At 37.4% G+C, this 20,519-nt stretch overlaps 1 long non-coding RNA gene across 1 annotated transcript; it reads right to left on the bottom strand.

The window, feature by feature from the left end:
* Positions 1 to 53: 53 nt before the first annotated feature.
* On the bottom strand, positions 54 to 19,525 carry LOC141365936 (uncharacterized). The gene is made up of 2 exons (XR_012370902.1): positions 19,188 to 19,525; positions 54 to 2,091 (listed from the first exon to the last, which is right to left on the bottom strand). It is a non-coding gene; the product is annotated as an uncharacterized lncRNA (long non-coding RNA).
* Positions 19,526 to 20,519: the final 994 nt, after the last annotated feature.

Raw genomic sequence — 20,519 nt, 5'->3', positions numbered from 1 at the left:
CTGGTCACAAATACTCTTCAAAATTCAAAAAAGAAAACTCACATTTTGTGCAATTAACATTAGATATCAGCTTTGGTGTTTATTATATGCACTCATCTGAATGTACAATCAGTGAATAAGGAAAGTGCATCAATTGCTGCAGTTGAGCAAAAGAAAAAAAAATTCTACAATAGTTAAAGTGTTACAGCTCCTGGAATTTATCAAAGTAATGCAACATTTGCATAGAAAGATATGAAAATAAATTAGCAGGTTTCAGAAAAGGTGTGTCTTTGTAGAAATTAAAGTATGTACCATTTACACTCTGGTCACAAATAGTCTTCAAAATTCAAAAAAGAAAACTCACATTTTGTTCAATTAACATTGCATATGATAAACACCAAAGCTGATATCTACTCATCTGCATGTACAATCAGTGAATAAGGAAAGTGCATCAATTGCTGCAGTTGAGGAAAAGAAAAAGCTACATCAGTAGTTAAAGTATTAAAGCTCCTGCAATTTATCAAAGAAATGCAACATTTGCATATAGGGTCATGAAAGTAAATTAGCAGGTTTCAGAAAAGGTGTGCCTCTGTAGAAATTAAAGTATGTACCATTTACACTGAGGTCACAAATATTCTTCAAAATTCAAAAAAGAAAATTCACATTTTGTGCAATAAACATTAGATATCAGCTTTGGTGTTTATCATATGCATTCATCTAAATGAACAATCAATGAATAAAGAATGTGCATCAATTGCTGCAGTTGAGGAAAAGAAAAAGCTACATCAGTAGTTAAAGTATTAAAGCTCCTGCAATTTATCAAAGAAATGCAACATTTGCATATAGGGTCATGAAAGTAAATTAGCAGGTTTCAGAAAAGGTGTGTCTGTAGAAATTAAAGTATGTACCATTTACACTCTGGTCACAAATATTTGTATACAACATACAATCAATAAATAAGGAAATTGCATTAATTGCTGCAGTTGAGGAAAAGAAAGAAGCTACATTTGTAGTTAAAGTATTAAAGCTCCTGCAATTTATCAAAGAAATGCAACATTTGCATAGAAATACAGGTTTCAGAAAAGGTGTGTCTCTGTAGAAATTATGTATTGTCTACACTCTGGTCATAGATATTCAAAAAAAAAACTGTTCCCATGTGTTAAATAGAACAAAGAAAGACATAACACAAAGTAAAACAAAAACACAGCACGTGATCTCTGTAATAGTGAGAAGTTTTTGAACATAGTTCTGTGGTGTGATTTAGTGTCAATCTTTTGGTGGTCGTGGTTGCTTTGCTTGCATTTGTTCTTTAGCAGCATGCCTTTTTTGACGTGGCATCATATCAGTGAATGAAGTTTGTGCAATTCCAGATGACATCTCATGTACTGAACTTAGTTTGTCATCAATGGCACGTGTTTCATTTGAAGTGTTTTGCTGAGGACTGCAGGTTGGTGTACTCATGTTTGTGATCTGGTTCTCGTTTGTGTACTCAACTGTAAGAGGACCAGATTCCAGTAAGAACTGTTCTATGTCATGTGATTCCAGGGAACTGCAGGCCTGGTTTGTTTTTATAAATTTTGAAAAAACCGAATTGGTAATCGCTAGTGTTAGCTCATTTTTGTCAACTAAGAAGACCAAGTAGCCATTGTATCTTGTGACGTAACTGGTCTTTCGGCGCATAATTTTGCATGTCTGGCACTTGTGAAAAGAGTCTGCTGTGTTAAAGTTTTTTTGTGGGGTGTGACATTTGGGGCATTGTTTATTAATGTTGATTGTTGCACCTTCAAGAGGTTGGGTAAGTGTGTGTGTTTCTGGTTGGTAATTGTTTGCGTTTGTTGTGGTGGGCAATGTAATTGATGTATGGTGTTCTGTTATGGAGGTGCAGCTAGTTGTAGTTAAAGTGGTTTTTGAGTTAAACATTCTTGTTGAAAGATTGCTGAAAATGTATGTTCTTCCAAGTTCAACGCTGTCAATGTGAGGGTCCCATAGGGAAAGTTGAATTGTCCCTGTTAGGTCTCCAAGCTGGCAGGTCTTTACTTCAGTGTCAGTATCTTGAACGTTCACAGTGGTTGAAGTATCAAGGGAGGAAACTGCTGCTATCAGTTTGCAGACCTGTAAAAAATAAACAGTTAATAAAATGTATTTAAAAGGAAAACAAGTGTTTCAAATATTTTACCAAGACCTTTTCTCAATGTGTGCACTTAATCTTTGTACAGCACATTAATTTAGCCGAGACATATTCATATGTTAGGATTCAATCAGGGATGAATTTAAAAGTCAATTCAATTCAATTCAATTCAATTTTATTTATATAGCGCTTTTCACAATTTGGTAATTGTATCAAAGCAGCTTTACATAATAGATGCAGTGAAAAGCACAGAAAATCGACAGATAGCACAACATAATAAACGATAGCACAAGCAGTTAAATTTGCTACGGCTATAAATCAACATTATAAACAAACGTATTACTAATGTAACGTATAGAAGTTAAGCCCAAAAAGGCTGCCTCCCCGGGTTGAAAAACCCCCTAGGAGAAAAAAACCCCGGAATTTTAGCCGGGGAAGTAAAAAAAGTCATAGGAGGAAAAAACCCTTGGGAGGTATATATATATATATATACACATTGAAATGGAAGGAGATTGAGCGGAGATTAAGCGGAGATTAAGCGGGTTCTGCCGGTGGTCTTTGGTCAGGCATCAGCTGGACATCACGTTGAAGAACAGCTAGTAGATCAGTTGTGTGCCGACTTTCACATGTACCGGAACTGGATCTGTTTGTCTCGTCCTCGGGATCAAGGACGAGACAGGGATAGAGACACAAAATCTTATTAGCGTAGGGGCCGTTCACATAGAAAACAAGTGTCACACAGTAATGTGGTTTTAGTCAGCTCGGTTCCGGACAGGCTAACTATTGCTGGTTAAGTGTATTACATATAGTTAATGATTTTAGAAACGGAAACAGAACTCGTTTGACTAAGGCCAGAGGCCCCACTGCCGTCGTTAATGCTAACGTACAGTGGCAAACGGTTCTGTATGACATACTATTTTAAGGTCATGGGAAAAGGCCAAAATTGCAAGCCGGCCATATTTGGCAGTTAAGACTCAGTCGAAAACCAATTCAAAGTTTCAGCATATTACTAAAGAGTATTAATGAGATTTACCATGCTTTGAAGTGTTGATAAAAAAAAAGGTTTTAATTTATTCATTAATTTATTTATTTATTAGGTTGTACAAGCTAGCTATTAGGAGATAAGTACCATTGTTAAAACAACTATTTGAAAGCCTTGTTAAAGAGAAAAGTTTTAAGTCTAGATTTAAAGTTATCTACTGTCTCTGATTTTCGGACGTCGGTTGGTAAATCATTCCATAGCTTAGGGGCTAAGTAGGAAAAGGATCTGCCACCTTTAGACACTTTTGATATTTTAGGGATAATTAAGAGGCCAGAATTTTGTGACCGCAATGCACGTGATGGATTGTATTCTGATAATAATTCTCTAAGATATGAGGGTGCTAGGCCATTTAAGGCTTTGTAGGTGATTAGTAATATTTTAAATTGTATACGATATTTAACTGGTAGCCAGTGTAAAGATGCCAGAATTGGGCTTATGCGGTCATACTTCTTAGTTCGAGTAAGAACTCTTGCAGAAGCGTTTTGAACTAGCTGAAGCTTGTTGACCTGTTTTGCATGGCATCCTCCGAGTAACGAGTTACAATAGTCTATTCTAGAGGTCATAAAAGCGTGGATAAGCTTCTCTGCATCTGATGCAGACAACATATGGCGTATTTTTGAGATATTTCTAAGGTGGAAGAATGCTGTGCGGCAGACATTGGAGATATGGCTGTCGAAGGATAAACTGCTGTCGAACATCACACCTAAATTCTTAACCGTGGAGGTTGGCACCACCGTGCAGCCATTTATGGGCAACTTGTAATCTGTCATATTATATTTGTAGCGATTCGGTTCGATAACAAGTATCTCTGTCTTATTGGAGTTTAGCATAAGAAAGTTATGTGACATCCAGTCACTTATATCGCTGATGCAGTCTGATAGTTTAGAAAAATTTTGTGTTTCGCTAGGATGCGAGGAGATGTAAAGCTGTGTGTCATCTGCATAGCAGTGAAACTGTATGTTATGATTTCTGATAATATCTCCCAGAGGTAACATATATAACGAGAACAGGATAGGACCTAAAACTGATCCCTGCGGTACGCCGTATTTAACCAGGGAGTGATGTGACTCCTCCTCATTTACATAAACAAAGTGATAGCGATTGGTTAGATACGATCTGAACCAAGCTAGCGCCTGACCACTGATGCCAACATAGTTTTCTAGCCTATTAAGTAAGATTGTGTGATCTATTGTGTCAAAGGCTGCACTAAGGTCTAATAATATAAGGAGTGATATTTCACCACGGTCGGATGTTAGGAGAAGGTCATTTGTAACTCTAAGCAGCGCTGTCTCTGTGCTATGGTGGGGCCTGAATCCTGATTGGAACTTTTCATACGTACTATTATTTGCTAAGAATGTGCGTAGCTGGCTTGCCACTACCTTTTCTAATATTTTGGAAAGAAAAGGGAGATTTGAGATTGGTCTAAAGTTATTTAGATCTCCCTGGTCAAGGTTTGGTTTTTTAATGAGCGGTCTAATAACTGCTAGTTTGAAAGCTGTAGGAACGTAGCCTAATTCTAATGATGAGTTAAAGACATTTAGTACTGGGTTAGACACTATAGGGAATACCTCTTTGAGTAATTTTGTGGGAACAGGGTCCAATATACAGGACAATGATTTGGATGATGCTACTAATTTAGATAGCTCATCTATTGTAGTAGGTTTAAATGACTCAAGATGTTAGTATGGTAGGCAAGCGTTAAATGTATTACTGGGTAGAGTGGTGGCTGCTTGGGTACCTACAATGTTTTCCCTAATTATCATAATTTTCTTAGTAAAGAAGTTCATGAAGTCGTTACTATTGTGTGGGAGTTTATTAGTGGGTTCTGTTTGTTCTTTATTTCTAGTCAGTTTCGCAACTGTGCTAAAGAGGAAGCGAGGGTTATTATGATTTTCTTTAATAAGATTGCTGAGATACGTAGATCTGGCGATTTTTATAGCCTGTCTGTAGTGTTTAACACTCTCTTTCCATGCTGCACGCCATACCTCTAACTTTGTGCTTCTATAATTTCTTTCCATTTTCCTAGTTGCCTTTTTGAGTGCTGCTGTGTGATGATCATACCATGGAGCTGGCGTTTTTTCTTTGATTCTCTTTTTTCGAATTGGAGCTACGGCATCCAATGTGTTAGAACAAATACTGTTCAGGTTTTCTATTACAATATCTAGATCTTCAGGGTTATCTGCTACATGTTTCATTTGGGACAGGTCTGGAAGAGTGCTAATAAAGTTATCTTTAGTGGTGGAAATTATTGTTCTGGCTAGTCGGTAGCGTATTGTGGATCGAGTGATCATATCTAGAAGTACCGTGTATGAGACAAGGCAATGGTCTGAAACTGCATCGCTCTGAGGTGATATCTCGATTTCATTAATATTGAGCCCGAGTGACAGAATTAAGTCTAATGTGTGCCTATGAGTATGCGTGGGCCCTGTCACGTTTTGTCTAATATTGAGAGAATTTAGAATATCCATAAATGCTAATCCTAATGTATCTGTTGGGTTATCAACATGTATATTAAAGTCACCAACGATAAGAGCTTTATTTACAGTGACTACGAGGTCAGACAGGAAATTTGATATTTCTTTAAGAAAATCTACATGATGGCCCGGAGGTCTATAGATTGTAGCAAGGACAAAAGAGAGCTGTTTATGGTTACGATCAGTTATTTCCATATTTAATAGCATTATTTCAAATGAATTAAATTTTAGTTTGGATTTATGGTTTACTTTAAAAAAAAAAATATTTTGTATATTGTAGCTACACCACCCCCTCTCCCCTTTAAACGCGGTTCATGTTTATAATAGTAGTCTTGTGGGGTGGATTCGTTTAAACTAATGTAATCGTCTGCTTTAAGCCAGGTTTCTGTTAAAGAGAGTGCATCTAAGTTTTGGTCAGTAATTATTTCATTGACAATAGGTTCTTTATTGGTAAGCGATCTAATGTTAAGAAGGCCGAATTTTAACATTCGAGGTTCATCTGTAAACGTATTGTTTTCTAATTTTATGTTTAGAAAGTCATGAAACACTTCAATTTTATGTCTATTTAAAGACTGTTACATGAGTAGCTACATGAGTAAATATGATGGCACAAAATAAAATGTAGCGATTTTTCTAAGTGGATAAAAAATGAGAACTATATTGTATGGCAGGTGAACACTTAGGGTAGGTTGCAGCAACAAGGATTAAATTAAGCAGAGTTTAGAGCTAATCTAGGGTTTGTTGATCTCAGTTTAATTTTAATTTCAGTTGTGGTGCACCACTTAAATTTAAACACAGATTAACAAATTTTAGATTAAACTTTAAACTGTATTAAACCCTTCATCTGATAGGGGAGAAGCACAAATGAGCATCGGTAGCCGTCACTGGTGCTGTTAATAATCTTTTTGAGCTGCAAAACTCACTTTGTTGAGATGTTATAATAAAAGCATCTTTAAATAGCACCACCACGCTTGCGGTATTTGTCTCTAATCATTTAGCCAGACATTAAACTTGCATATGCAGAGATTTAAATGTGTTATTTTTTACAATTTAAAGTTAAATCACTCACTGAGATTTAAAACAGAGTTTGAAGATAACCGAGGTTTGAAGATAACCGAGGTTTGAAGATAACCGAGGTTTGAAGATAACCGAGGTTTGAAGATAACCGAGGTTTGAAGATAACCGAGGTTTGAAGATAACTTTTGTAACTTTTTTCATTTGGAACACCCTGCAAACGTCATCAACGAAAGTGAATGACGGGCGAGAGACGTATGTTTATTATACACTTTATTAGACCATTGCTGCAATTACTTGACTGTTAACAGAATTGTCATGTAAATATAAAAATAAAATTATATTCCGTTAATTATGTGCATGTTTTTTTTCATATGGTCATATAATGGCATGGCGGTCTGACCGTTCTGACTGGTGATCATGCAATGACAGTTGGGTAATTATCACTCTCCACTTCCTGTGAAGTGATGTATCAATGTTTCCTAATTCCCTGTGCTGTGTGCAGTGCCTTTTGAACTGAACATGTTCGCTCCCTTCGGATTGGAATCTCAGTTAAGATGGCGGAATACCCTGTGAAGTCCACTTTGCAGGATGCACCTTTAATTTGCAGCAGTCCTCTGGTGCAATAACATCACCCGCTTAGAAAATCGCCATTTTTAATTTTGTGAAATCACATTTTAATATCAAATATCCTGTAAGCACAATGAATCATGAGAATACAAATCTAAAATAGTAAATTAACATTTATTTTCTTAAGGTAATAGTTTTGTTGTAATTTTAGTTGTAGTTTTGTTCAAACAAAGGTAAGAAACGAACAAACAATATCAAAATGTAGTATCATATGTGGAAAGAGAATACAAACTCACAACAAATAAACCATCACAGGGTATGAGAAGTACTGATTACCTTGTAAATAAACATTTAAAACCATCCTCTCAAAATATGCATTCGTTTTTCTTTTGTTACTGTAGTTCCATCCCTGCACTTATGCTTTGAAACTCTCTTTTACAACATCATAAGAGATTAATTTTATTAAAGATGCAATTTGTATTTATGCGCCGCTAGATGGTGCCAGATCAAACAATAACAATGATGTTGTTTACTGACGCTCTGAAGCAGCGTGGAATTATGGGATTTGTAGTCTTTAACTCAACCGCTGATGGCCACCAATCAGATGAGAACGAGAAATGACGTTGACGGATAAGGTAATTATAAATGTTGCGTTTGATGACAGTTTATTTCATTATGTAAGTTTATGTGTTATGTTCAAAACGAAATTGTTAGTCATAGATATTACAGTATTAGTCCAAATTTGATGGTTAACCAGTGGTGGACAGTAACGAAGTAAATGTAATTCGTTACTGTACTTAAGTAGTTTTTTCGCGTATCTGTACTTTACTCAAGTACTTATATTTTGGGAGACTTTTACTTTTACTTTACTACATTTTAAAGTCAAATATCTTACTTTTTACTCCACTACATTTTAAAAAAATCGGTCGTTCCTTTTTATTTATCAGTGGATAAAAAACGTAACTGGGCAAACTAAAGCTGCACAAAAAAAAAACTAAGATGCACACGTGATGCGTCAAACCACCAATCAGGGTACGCATGCGCTTCGTTTTGAACTTGTTTTGGTTGCCGCGCTGTTTCTCGTAAGCTACGCGAGTCACGCGAGTCCCTGCAGCAGCCAGCCAATGCATCGTTTGGAGAATGAAACTGCATTTAAAAACAACGGAGGAGATAACTGACCCGTCACAAAAACTTATTTACGCGCGTTTTTTAAGTCCTTGAATAAAAGAACGAGTCCTTCGTGTCTTCTCTGCCTGCCTTGAAACTGTGCTATTTCGTTTTAAAAGAATACTTTCAAATCTAAGGAAACGCGTAGAGGTAAGCCATTTTTATTCTGGTTATATTTTTAAATGAGCAATCTTAACAGTAGCTTGCAGAAAACTGTTAATTGTGTTGCAAAAATATATACGACGTTATCATGAATGAACTTTAAGCTATGCAGGCTGAAGCTATTTTTAGCCGTATAGTTAGCTGTTTCACTTAAGTTCATTGTATTTGAAGCTCAGTGCTCTGTTATTTTGAAATGACAATTAATCACTATCAACACTGTTGTAAAATATAAATGACATTTTGACTAGCCATGCAGTGTATGATGCTTAAACAGGCAGGTGGATTGGAGTGCTCCCTTTAACTGAGATTGTTATTAATATTTTCAAAAGTTTTGCTTCCAAAATATATAAATACATTTAATTATGTATTAAAATATACATATGACATGCTAAAGCACATGAAACGTTTCTGAAATTATATTCTGTAAGGCTTGTTTTATTTGTCAAAGAAAGGGAGAGTGATTTCTAGATAACGTTATGTATTTAATGTTTTGAAAACTATTGTGAACCCGTGCTTAAGACAAGTTTTTATTACACTTAAACTGTTAAATTATTTAACAAATAAATCTTGAAATGAGACTTACTGCTCTCAAATCCTGTTATTTCATTTGATGCTAAAGGAATTTTTTTGTTTTTAAGGTTTTAGGCTTATGATAATTTTAATAGATTGTCTGATTTATTAATGTCCTTCTATTAATTGATTGGTTAGCCAAGAGAGTCATTTCACATAATTTGAGTTTTGTGACAAAAATGATACGGCCATAATAAATCACAGTACTTTTGTACTTAAGTACATTTTGAGGCAGATACTTTTGTACTTTTACTCAAGTAAAAATTTTAAGCAAGTACTTCTACTTTTACTTGAGTAATATTTTACCCTGGGTATCTTTACTTTTACTCAAGTACCCGATTTGTGTAATTCGTCCACCACTGTGGTTAACACAACACAGAATTAAGTTTTGAACTTACAATCTACAATGATTTTTCACATAATGTATTGACAGTACAAATCTTATTGTGAAGTGTCTTAAAATGACCATTTATATTGCTGTACAGGGCCGGATTAACCATACGGGCAACTGGGCAATTGCCCAGGGGCCCAAGACCTCTAAAGGTCTTGATATAGCCCGCTAGCATCAACAAACAGCCGATCTAATGGCGGACTCATCCACTGTATGCTATTCAGACCTGTCCTCACCTGAGCGGGAAGCTGTGGAGCAGTTGATACCCGGTTATCGCAGATCCTATGCGAAGTACAGCGCCCAGTTCACCCAGGCTCCACACATCCACAAGCGGCCGAGAAGTGCAAAAAGCGAACACCCTACGCGGTGCAGCTTCACGGACCGCGCTCGAGGGAACGGAGACGCCATCGCCCAGAATGAAAGCGATCGGGAAGCCGTGGAGGAGCCGCTGCCCGGCCGTCGCAGATTCAGCTTGCCTCACATCACACTGGCTACAGACGTCCGCAGGCGATCGGGGCGTGCTGCGAGTGAGCTTCCCTCGCGATGTAGCTTCACGGACCGCGTCCAGGTGACCGAAGACGCCATCACCCAACATGAAAGCGGTAAGACTCCGCTTGTTATTGTAACCTGCATTACTTGCCACATGTACAGTTTAGCTTCTTCCATCAGCACAGAGGGGTTTACTTGTGCTAAGTGTATTGAAGTAGTAAGGCTGACGGAGAAGATTGCAGAACTAGAAGCGCGCATCCAAACGCTAGTTGATGACAGCAATACCGCTAATGCTACAAACGCTAATACCGCTAAAGCTACAAACGCTAGTACCGCTAATGCTATAAACGTTAATACCGCTAATGCTACAAACGCTAATACCGCTAATGCTACAAACACTGTTTCGGGTGCGCCTAGTGTTAAACGTAATACACATAGCTCGGTTCCATCATCTGAGTCAAGGGGGCCGACTAACTGGGTGACTGTCAGGCGGCAAAGTCGTTTCCGGTGCCCACCCAAGACCCCCCTGGTAATTTCAAACAGGGTCGATATTCTAAGCAACACACCGACTGAGACGTCTGTTAAAAGTGCCTTGGTCATTGGAGATTCGATACTTAGGAACGCAAACATTGAGGCACCAGCCACCATAGTCGATTGTATACCGGGAGCCAGGTCTTCAGACATTAGATCAAAACTTAAAGTGCTGGCTAATGCTAAGCGTAAGTTTTCCAAAATTGTTATTCACGCCGGCACGAATGACACCAGACTCCGCCAGTCGGAGATCACCAAAGATAATATTAAAGAGATATGTGAAATTGCTAAAACAATGTCAGACAATGTAATATGCTCTGGTCCCCTCCCCGCCTACCGGGGGGATGAAATTTACAGTAGATTATTGTCTCTTCACGACTGGATGTCAAAATGGTGCCCTCAGCATAACGTAGGGTTTATAGACAATTGGAAGCATTTTCGGGGGAGACCTGACCTGCTAAAGAGAGATGGCCTCCATCCATCTCAGGAAGGAAGTGCGATTCTCTCTATAAATCTGACCAATAGTCTTACTTCGAATACAGTCTGACTATCCAGGGTACAAGTCAGACAACAGACGGATCGGCTTAACCGTCCATCTGTTAGCTGCCGTGATATGTCAAGATCACTTATATCCCAGCACTTCGAGTCAATCTTACCAGAATATCAACACATTTCAACTGTATCTGTTCCCCGAACAAATAAATACAGAGCACCGCTTGCCACATCTGGTACAAATCTGATTAATATAAAATTAGACAACAATACTTTAACAGATGAACCTCGAATATTAAAATTCGGCCTTCTTAACATTAGATCGCTTACCAATAAAGAACCTATTGTCAATGAAATAGTTACAGACCAAAACTTAGATGCACTCTGTTTAACAGAAACCTGGCTTAAAGCAGACGACTACATTAGTTTAAACGAATCCACCCCACAAGACTATTATTATAAATTTAAATCATTCGAACTAATGTTGTTAAATATGGAAATAACCGATCGTAACCACAAACAGCTCTCTTTTGCCTTAGCTACAATATATAGACCTCCGGGCCACCATGCAGATTTCCTTAAAGAAATAGCAGATTTCCTGTCTGAGCTTGTAGTCACTGTAGATAAAGCTCTTATCGTTGGTGATTTTAATATTCATGTGGATAACCCAAAAGATGCACTAGGACGTGCATTTATGGATGTTCTAAATTCTCTCAATATTAGACAAAACGTGACAGGGCCAACGCATACTCGTAAGCACACATTAGACTTAATTCTGTCACTCGGGCTCAATATTAATGACATCAGAATATCACCTCAGAGTGATGCAGTTTCTGACCATTACCTTGTGTCATACACTGTACTTCTAGATATGATCAGTCAATCCACAACATGCTACAGATTAGCCAGAACAATAATTTCCACCACTAAAGATAGATTTATTAGCACTCTTCCAGACCTGTCCCAAATTAAACATGTAGCAGATAACTCTGACGATCTAGATATTGTAATAGAAAACCTAAACAATGTCTGTTCTAACACATTGGATGCCGTTGCTCCCATTCGAAAAAAGAGAATCAAAGAAAAACCGCCAGCTCCATGGTATGATCATCACACCGCAGCACTCAAAAAGGCAACTAGGAAAATGGAAAGAAATTATAGAAGCACAAAGTTAGAGGTATGGCGTGCAGCATGGAAAGAGAGTGCAGACAGACAGGCTATTAAACAATACAGACAGGCTATTAAAACCGCCAGATCTACCTATCTTAGCAGGCTTATAAATGAGAATCAGAATAACCCTCGTTTCCTCTTCAGCACGGTTGCAAAACTGACTAGAAATAAAGAACAAACAGAAACCAATAGTAAACTTCAACACAATAGTAACGACTTCATGAACTTCTTTTCTAACAAAATTACGTCTATAAGGGAAAACATCGTAGCTACCCAGGCAGCCACCACTCAACCCGTTAGTTCACTTAACACTAGACCACCATACGAACATCTTGATTCATTTAAACCTACTACAATAGATGAGCTCTCTAGACTAGTTACATCATCCAAATCATCATCCTGTATATTAGACCCCGTTCCCACAAAACTGCTTAAAGAGGTATTCCCTGTAGTGTCAACCCCGGTTCTAAATATCTTTAACTCATCGCTAGAAATAGGATATGTTCCAACAGCTTTCAAACTAGCAGTTATTAAACCGCTGATTAAAAAACCGCAGCTTGATCAGGGAGTTACGCACATTCTTGACAAATAATAGTACATATGAAAAGTTCCAATCAGGATTCAGGCCCCACCATAGCACAGAGACAGCGTTGCTTAGAGTTACAAATGACCTCCTATTAACATCCGATCGTGGTGAAATCTCAATTCTTATATTATTAGACCTTAGTGCAGCCTTTGACACAATAGATCATACAATCTTACTCAATAGACTAGAAAACTATGTTGGTATCAGTGGTCAGGCGCTAGCCTGGTTTAGGTCGTATCTAACCAATCGCTATCACTTTGTTTATGTAAACGAGGAAGAGTCATATCACTCCCTGGTTAAATACGGTGTACCGCAGGGATCGGTTTTAGGTCCTATCCTGTTCTCGTTATACATGTTACCTCTAGGAGACATTATCAGGAAACATAACATAAGTTTTCACTGCTATGCGGATGATACCCAGCTTTACATCTCCTCACATCCCAGCGAAACACACACGTTTTCTAAGCTAACAGACTGCCTTAGCGATGTTAGTGACTGGATGGCACATAACTTTCTTAAGCTGAACTCCAATAAGACAGAGATACTTATTATTGAACCGAATCGCTACAAACATAATATGTCAGATTACAAGTTGCACATAGATGGCTGCACTGTGGTGCCATCTTCCACGGTTAGGAACTTAGGTGTGATGTTCGACAGCAACTTATCCTTCGATAGTCATATCGCCAACGTCTGCCGCACAGCATTCTTCCATCTTAGAAATATCTCGAAAATACGCCATATACTGTCTACATCTGACGCAGAGAAGCTTATCCATGCTTTAATGACCTCTAGAATAGACTATTGTAACTCGCTACTCGGGGGATGCCATGCAAATCAAGTAAACAAGCTTCAGCTAGTTCAAAACGCTTCCGCAAGGGTACTTACTCGATCTAAAAAGTATGACCACATAAGCCCAATTCTGGCATCTTTACACTGGCTACCAGTTAAATATCGCATACAATTTAAAATATCACTAATCACCTACAAAGCTTTAAATGGCCTAGCACCCTCATATCTTAGAGAATTACTATCAGAATACAATCCATCACGCACACTACGGTCGCAAAATTCTGGTCTCTTGATTATCCCTAGACTATCAAAAGTGTCTAAAAGTGGAAGGTCATTTTCCTACTTAGCCCCTAAGCTCTGGAATGATTTACCAACCGATGTCCGAGAATCAGACACAGTCGATAATTTTAAATCTAGACTTAAAACTTTTCTCTTCAACAAGGCATTCACATAATTGTTTTATTAATGGTACTCATCTCACAATAGATAGCTTGAACAACCTAATAAATAAATAAACTAAATATTCTTAAGAAAATGTTTAATCTCTCCTTACTCGTTTACATATGTGCAGCAAAACATGAGCCGGGCATAAACTTTTAAAACAAAGGTCACGTATAAAATAGAAAAGGCTACATACAAGGAAAAGAAACGCTACTCTGTGCACATACAAACCACAATACAAGGCCAAAACTTCAAAACTACACCAATAAATCCCCGAATCGGGCCATTAATTGCCAAGCGCAGAGGAGTGATTGAAAGTTATGTATGGAATTATGTTATCACTTGCTCGTCCCTTCTCCTGAGGTTTCTGAGTCGAGTAGGGGAGTACTGTGAAGCCCAGACAGGCATCAGGGAGATGGCTGGCGCAGTCACGTCCCCGTCTCCCCTTTACTCCCTTGCTCGTCTGGACTTCAATAAAGCACGATGGGTATAGATTTGTGGTGTTAAGCCCACTAGTCGGGGGCGGGACTTCAGTCCTTAAAAGGGTGTCACTGCACCCATTTCCAAACATTCGCCGTCCCGTGCATTTTTCTCGTTCTCCCTAAACCAAACTGTGCAGAGTCTTTCACTAGGATGACGTTGTATCTTCAATACGTATATGTACATGTGTGTGTATGTATGTGTATGTATATGTATATGTATATGTATATGTATATATGTATATGTGTATATGTATATATATGTGTATGTGCGTGTATGTATGTGTGTATATATATATGTGTATGTGTGTGTATGTGTATGTATATATGTGTATATATGTATATATAGATATGTGTGGATATATATGGATATATGTTTGTGTATATGTACAGGTGTATACATATGAATGGCCCCTACGCTAATTGGGTTTTGTTTTTCTTTCTTTATGTCTCGTCCTCCTCTCCGAGGACAATGAGACAAACAGACCCAGTTCCGGTAAATGTGAAAGTCGGCACACCTCTGACCCACCGGCAGACCTTCAACGTGATGCCCAGCTGATGCATGACCACGACCACCGGCAGAACCCGCTTAACCTCCGCCTAATCTCCTTAATCGTTTCAATATAAATATATCTCCCAAGGGTTTTTCCCTCCTATGACTTTTTTTTACTTCCCCGGCTGAGCCTGGGGTTTTTTTCTCCTAGGGGGTTTTTCAACCCGGGGAGGCAGCCCTCTTGGGCTTAACTTAGCACCCTCTTCTTTACATTACATTAGCAATACGCACGCTTATAATGTTGATTCATAGCCGCATCAAATTTAGCTGCTTGTGCTATCGTGTATTATGTTGTGCTATCTGTCGTTTTTCTGTGCTTTCCACTGCTTCTATTAATGTAAAGCTGCTTTGAAACAATCACCAATTGTGAAAAGCGCTATGTAAATAAAATTGAATTGAATTGAATTAAAGGGCCCAGGGCAGTAGGGCACGAGCAAAATACTGTATGTGGTAATCTCCCACTGGCCGCTTTATACTAAACAAACTTTCAACGCGGGCTTTTGCGCTCAATGTGCTGCAAAGAGAGACACTGTGCTGCCTATTACTTTGAACGTGAGTTGAGAGCGGTTGAGTCTCATGCGGACTGACCAATGAAGAGAGGGCCTCAGGTTAAGACCCTCTCCTCATTGGTCAGTCCGCATGAGGTGGGTCAAAGGTTCGCCGAGCATTACGTGATGCAAGGCATTGGTACAACAGAAAAAAACTAGACACAGAGAAGCTAAGTGGGAGCGCGAAGCGGAAATTATTAAAGGAAAATGACATCAGAAACGCAGAAAATGTAAAGTATAAACAGTGGTGTAGTCTACGTGATACGCAGGTGTCTGCGCGATCCGATCAGCGTATGAAATCAAATTACTATAGCGGCGCGAAAGTGACTGGGGAGCAGAGAACCCACAGGCGAGTGACAGCTAAGTAGCGCGAGAGCGATTCCAGTTATCACATGGAGAAATGTGCTTTGAATCGCTCTCGCGGTACTTTGATATCACTAAGAGGTCTGCTTAGCGCCAAATGAAGTCGAACCTGCAGACAGTGTAGCTGCTCACATGACACTGTAAACAAACAGACACAGACCATGTGGAGAAATGAACGAGAAGTCCAAAACATAAAATCCGGAGAGTACAACGCACATGTGAGTAAACAACATTTAAATCATCAATCCATTATCTGGAGGTAAGGCTCCAATAAAATAGAATAAGCCGGTGTTTATGTCCTGATGTTTTTTAGCTGCCTTCCAGCATGTTTGCTTGTGCTTCACAGTGTTAAACTTCCTTTCCCTGTGTTTATTTATATATCTACTTTCAAGATGTAGCCTATATGATCTTAAACTTATGTGAGAAAATTCATGTCTGCGTTGATGTTGAGTTCAGACTTGCAAATTAAAGATCATTTTCTTCACTTTGGTTTGGGTGTCTAATATTAGGCTATATGATGGTTTTGTAATAATAATTAAGTAAAAGCCTATTTTTATTTTTAGACAATGCTTGTATATGCAAAAATAAGCTTTTTATATCAATGACTATGCAAATTAGAGTTTGGTCCATGGTCATCTTAAATGTTTATTAAAAAGTTCTGTTAAGTGAGTAGTTCTGTTAAGTGAGTAGTTATACGAGCAAGTTTGGTGGTACAAAATAAAACGTAGCGCTTTTCTAAGCGGATTTAAAAGAGGAACTATATTGTATGGCGCAATAGCACTTATGGGAGTACTTCGAATCGGTGCAGTAACACCCTCCCTCTCCCATTATGAGAGGGAGAAGGGGAGCGGACTTTTCAGGCGAGTCGCAGTACTCCCAAAAGTGCTATTACGCCATAAAATATAGTTCCTTTTTTAAATCCGCTAAGAAAAGCGCTACGTTTTATTTTGTACCACCAAACTTGCTCGTCTTAAATAGAAAAAACGTTTTTGTGTTTGGTCACTTCCAACTTCATCTCCAAATGGCACCATTGAATGAACGGGGCCAAGCCAAATGCCACCGAAGCGTCGCAGCACGCTCCAGCGCCCACGCGCACGCACACAGATGACAGAGGGATGCACCAACAACTCCCAGTCAAGGCAACAACACATTCCAATATTGAAAATGAGTAGACTATTCCTTTAAATATAGAAACTTAGCGACCATCAGCGTTTGCCTATTTGTAAAAACAACAAAATACGGGTCGTGGATATGAATGATGTGGATTGTTTACAAATACAACACTGAGCTCGCCGCGGGCCACAGGTACCTAATATTGCTTTTTCAGAGTCTGTCGGTATTTTGTTACTGATGTGTGAATGATGTCTTTACTGGTGAAAAAAAGGAACGTCACTGCATGTGTGAATAGCGTATTTGTGAATTTACTGCTAAATTCATTCTGGTAAATCCATGATAATTTAACGTAATTAATGTGTGAAGGAGGCTATCATAATCCTAGACAAGTACCTAGACTGTGCATTGCCTGCTGGACCGTGTACAGCACCACCATATTAAATGTGGCAACTTATCCATTACTGTAATTAGAACTACAGAAACAATACCACTACAATACCCTACTAGGGCTGTGTGTGTGGCGCGTGTGTTACACTTTTAGTATTTGATTTATACAAACAAAGTATATTTAGGCAACTGTAAAGTAAACATTTATGTACTAAACACATATGAAAAATAATTAAAGTTGGATGAGAAAGGGAAAACGCAACAGGGGAACAAAGCGCGGTTAGGTATTCTTTTAATGTCTATGGTAATAGCTAAGCTGTAAACTTAGATGTTGTTAAACAAGGGCAATATAACCACACGGAACAGCTGTTTCCTATGTTTTTGTATTTGAATGTAGCCGCGTTAGCGAGAAGTAGGCGTTTTCGGGCGCAGGTTCAGAAATCATCAAGATTTGGGTGCCTCTCATTATGCTTCCTACGTCCTACGAGTCGGAAACCGATCGAGCTTCGCCAACTTGAATGACATCTAAATTCTTTAATTGCACCACCGGCGAGGAACGATAAGTTAGGAGGATTTATGAGGAGAGAAGAACTGTTTTAACAAATAAGCTGACGCACATATAAATATCCTCCCTCTTCACATCGTCACATCTTTAAATACGCATAAATGTTGGTGTTAATCATGAAATAACTCTAAATGTAGACTTTCAGACAGTATATGTTCAATATTCATATATGGATCACTGATCTATAAGTGTTAGACACATTAATTTTACAGCAATTTTAAGAATGTCCTTATTTTAATATGAGCTCTAACTCAAGTGTGTATTTAACTATTTTTCTTGTTAAATATTTTTGGTTTTTAATGTACTTTATTATTTGATAACAGAATTAACTTTATACAAAGAGTGAGGAAAGAAGATATGCCATTTCACTTAATGCTTCGTCACCTCCGTCCTCGCCAGGAAAGGAAGCTAGAAAAGGAAACGAGTATGTACTATGCACATAAGAATTTAATCAGATTGATTAGAGTTACAACTAGACTCAGCTGGACCAATTTGCAAACCCTTAAGAAAATTAATTGTACGTCCCCACACGGCAAATAATAAAGTTTTTCTGACCAGAAATAGATTATAAATATATGCTAAATATATTTTGTAGAAAGTAATGCTCAAATGAATAAATTTTTTGAATTTGGAAATATATTTTCGTTTAAACCTTCATATATCAACATATATTTTAAAATGCATTTCAAGAGCAAGCAAATCCATTTCAAATTTTACACGTGGCATATGGCAAAAAAAGTATTCTTTGCCAAAATACATTTGAAATATATGCTGAATACAATTAATAATTAATTTTAATGTTTTTTAAAACTTATGTTTACAGGTTCATAACAAACAAAATGGATATAGTAAGCTACAGTAGATATATTTGTAATTCTTTAAAATGTATTTATTGTTATAATATATTTAAAAAAAATAAGTTAAAAAATATATTGGTGAAATATTTGTGTAACACATATTCCAAAATATTTTTAGCAAATATATTTTTTGGCCATTTTTGTACATTTTGAAATACATTTAAAAATATATTTAAAAATATATTTTTTGCCGTATGGGTCACAACTACAAAAGGTTTATAAAGCGTTGTTGAGATCATAGCACAAAAACAATTGCATATTTGGACATGTAAACAGAATTACATCATCACTTAAGCAAATACCAATATTTTAATAGTTACTTACAAATTGGTGAGTTGCCATGTTACCGATTTCAGCTATGGTTAGCTGATTCGGATCTTCGGGTGGTTTGTTCGGAAAATTGATCTCGGTGGTGACTTCGACAGATGTGCTTCTGTTACACTGTATGTCATACATTTGCTGGTTTTTATAACCTGAAAAGCAGCATATGTATTAGTGCATGCATTTTTTTAAATAATAAGATTTGGGAATAATACATTTTGTAAATGTATTCCTTATGGAATGGCATTTTAAGAATGAAATTGTAATGTGAACTTTTGCTACATTTCAGCGTACAGTTTGCAGTGCATCATTAAATAAGATATCGAAACTCTAACGTTACACTGTAGAAAATGTGATGCATTTGTCAAATCAACATTTTGTAACTTTAAAACGAAGTAAACAACATGATTTTATAAATTAAGTAAACTTATCACAAGCCAAAACATAAAATAGTAGGTTGAATTCACTTGCATAACCACGTTCTTTTAACTTCATGCATCGTTTTTACAGTGGAAAATATATGTAATTAAAACGTCTAAGGATATACATACCAATTGTTTTTTTTGCGTTTTTCAGTTTGATTGGAGTCTTGTTTCGCTCTGCAGCCAGGATGCTGTTGTGTTTTTCTGGAGTAAAAAACACCGTGTGATGATATTCCTCTCTTGAAGTTTGTAGCATTGCATTGAAATATCGATGGTTTTTCTTTGAAGTTTTTATTGGAGATACTGAATGAAAGTATCCTGCAATGGTCTCGTTCTCGGCGTCTGCATTATTTTTTCCATTTTCTGTGAGTTTTTCTAAGCACTCAAAACAACGTGTTTCTCACTCTGAAGCTCTCGTGTGTTTGATTTTTCTTCTAATACTTATGTCGGCTGGACTATTTTCAGGTGACTCTTTAGAGTTTGATTAGCTTGTTCAGGTGTATTTGATTAGGGCTGGAGCTAAACTCTGCAGGACATTGACACTTCCATACTATATAGTAGGCAAAGTAGTGCTTTTTGCATACTATTTAGTATGGTAGTAGGCGATTTCGGACGCAGCACAGGTGGGCACTTATTTAAGGCTTTTTTATATAAATCCTGATATACATAGAAAATTGCATACGCATATTTTTATGCACAATTTGTGGGTAAGAAACGTTTATCATGCCCCTGGTCACTTGCCCCACCACAAATAAACACTACACAAATTAGTCCTACACAAATAAAGTAATTTTTTTTTTATTTTTTAAATGAACTAGTCGTCTAATAAATTTCAAATATTGTTAACAGAAAAAAATATATATATCAGTAACATAAATACACAACAAACATACAAATTGCATAAAACAGTTTA

Source organism: Misgurnus anguillicaudatus, chromosome 8 (assembly GCF_027580225.2).
Source record: "Misgurnus anguillicaudatus chromosome 8, ASM2758022v2, whole genome shotgun sequence".
Lineage (NCBI taxonomy): Eukaryota > Metazoa > Chordata > Actinopteri > Cypriniformes > Cobitidae > Misgurnus > Misgurnus anguillicaudatus.
This window is presented reverse-complemented; position numbering and strand designations above follow the sequence as displayed.